Below are 2,952 nucleotides of genomic sequence, written 5' to 3' on the forward strand. Positions count from 1 at the left end.
AACAAGTAGCGTTTACGGACGGGGACTTTATCTGGAAACATACTCTCAAGCACATCAATTTAGCATTTATTCTAGAGTGCAAAAACGGTTAATAAATCATAACATAGTAAACCCGACTAAGCAGTTCCTTAGTCCAGAGGTTTTAAACARAGTTTGACTAAGCAGTTCCTTAGTCCAAAGATTTTAAACAAAGCTTGACTAAACAGTTCCTTAGTCCAAAGATTTAAATAAAAATATGCATAGCTTGCTTATTCTCATGCCTTTCCCCCAAACAAATAGTCAAAGCATTAAAAGTGGGGCCGTGAGGACTCACAAGTTTGCTGATGAATATCCAGAGGTTGACCCTAGAAGCTTTCAATGCTCACCCGATCTTCCTAGACAGACCAACAACCAATGCTAATATCACTTAAGGTTTCTTGCCCAAGCTAAAGTAGAGTTACTTTCCATGCAATGCCATCAAGTTTTTTTATAAATTAAAGTTAATATTTTATTATTTTACTTTTTTTTAAAAGAACCTTCCAAAATCCTCATTATGACGACATTTTTACATCATCCAAAACAATGATGACAGCCGCCAATTTCTAATATCAAGAATTTTTTAGTGGGCTTGAGTCTCTTCGTAAATACCCTACAATCTTGAGTTACACGCCCCCAAAACAGATTGCATTCTCCAAGAATGACAGCAAATATGGGGGCTCAAACTCATCATTTTTCAAGAATTTAAACTCTAATTTTTAGCCATCATCCTCGATCAACTTCCAGAAAATATTTTCCGATTCCATTACATTCTTGAAGATAATAAAACTGATTTTGAGATGCATGCAAGGTTCAACTATGCTTCAAAACATAACGTTTGATAATCCAATTCCGCATGCAGTGGACATCTCTTCTACTTCCTTAGAGATTAAAGAATATGGATCATTGATTATCCTCCTATGAAGACATTTTCATGTCTTTGATGCATAATCTCTCCTCTTTAACTCTCTCGAACTTTCTAAAAGATCGAATAGGGGAAGTAGATGGGTGAAAACGTTTGGAATTCTGTAAAGTGGGTTAACCATAATCATACCTTCTTCTTAAAGTCTTGATTGTTCTTCAGCGTTTGATAGAAATACCCTGAAGATTTTGCTTAAAGGAAATCGGCTGGAAGGTGGATGATTTTAGAAAGAGAGGGATACGGTTTAAGAAGATCAAGAGAGTTCGAAATGAGAGTTTTCAAAAGATGTGGGGTATTTATATAGGGATTTTATTGAGGGAAATGGGCTGGTCTTTAAAGGCCCAACCCAACAAATTTTATATTTTTTTTAAGTAAGATTTAAACCCACTTAAATTTTTCCCACATAAATGAAATAACACAAATAGCTCCAAACTCCAACTTTTGATAAGACAAGTGGACATTCAAATGGAACTTTTGCAAAATTTAAATTAAGGAAAACTCAAAACATCAACTTTATTTTTATCTAACGTATTTTGAAAAATATTTGGCATAGTATAAGATAACTTAATCTGATTTCCTACCAAAACGCGACTTTCCCAACAAAATTTAAGAGCTAATACCAGAAAAGTTCTAATCACTTAAGACTAGATCCTAGAGAAATATAAATTCTAATATATGATCTGCAATGGGATGCTAACCTGAAGCTCAGAAGTGACGGGATGTCACAGTCTTCCCATGTCAGAGAAATTTTGCCCCGAACTTTATTTGTCTATCCCAAATCAAGACTTGCTGGAGAACAATTGGGGATACTTGCTTTTCATGAAATCTTCTATTTCCCACGTGTACTCCGGTCCATGCCTCGAAGTCCAATGAACTTTTACAATTGGGATTTTACTACGTCTCAATTGCTTGATCTTATGGTCAAGGATTTCAATCGGTTCTTCAATGAAACGTAACCGTTCATTGATTTGAATGTCTTCCAAAGGTTGAACCAATGTTTCGTCGGCTAAACATTTCTTAAGGTTTGATACATGAAATGTATCATGGATGGCACTCAGCTCTGGGGGTAAGCTTAGTTTGTATGCAACCGGTCCCACTCTTTCAAGTATTTCAAATGCACCAACATATCTTGGGCTAAGCTTTCCTTTCTTTCCGAAGCGTACAATCCCTTTCCATGGAGGTACCTTTAAAAGGACTTTATCACCCATTTGAAATTCCAAGGGTTTCCTTCGGTTATCGGCATAGCTCTTCTAACGATCCCTTTCAGCTTTAAGTTTTTCTTGGATGATTGCGATTTTGTCGGTTGTCTCCTGGATAATGTCAGGCCTGGTCAGTTGCCTATCACCAATTTCCTGCCAACTGAGTGGGGATCTACATTTTCGTCCATACAAGGCTTCAAAAGGTGCACATTGGATACTAGTGTGATAACTATTATTGTAAGAAAATTCGACCAATGGTAGATGGGTATCCCAACTACCTCCGAAGTCTATCGCACAGGCTCACAACATATCTTCTAATGTTTGAATCGTCCTTTCCGTCTGTCCATCCGTTTGAGGATGATATGAAGTGCTTAAATCCAATCTCGTGCCTAGTGCCCTTTGAACCGATTGCCATAACCTGGAAGTAAAACGGCTGTCTCTATCTGAAATGATAGAAACAGGTACTCCATGCCGTGACACAATCTCATTGATATACAACTGCGCCAGCCTTTCCGTACTGAAATCTTCTCGAATAGGTAAGAAATGTGCAGATTTCGTAAGTCGGTCCACTATGACCCAAATTAAGTCATAACCCTTCCTCGTTCTTGGTAACTTTGTAACGAAATCCATTGATATCTGATCCCACTTCCATTGGGGAATTTCTGGTTGCTGAAGAAGACCAGATGGTTTCTGATGTTAAGCTTTTACTCTTTCACAGGTTATACACCGACTTACATACAAGGCAACGTGCTTCATCATTATTGGCCACCAGTAATAATATCTTAGCTCTTTGTACGTCTTATCGGTTCCTGGACG

Source organism: Cynara cardunculus (genome assembly GCF_001531365.2).
Source record: "Cynara cardunculus var. scolymus isolate 2C chromosome LG 17, CcrdV1, whole genome shotgun sequence".
In the NCBI taxonomy this organism is placed as follows: domain Eukaryota; kingdom Viridiplantae; phylum Streptophyta; class Magnoliopsida; order Asterales; family Asteraceae; genus Cynara; species Cynara cardunculus.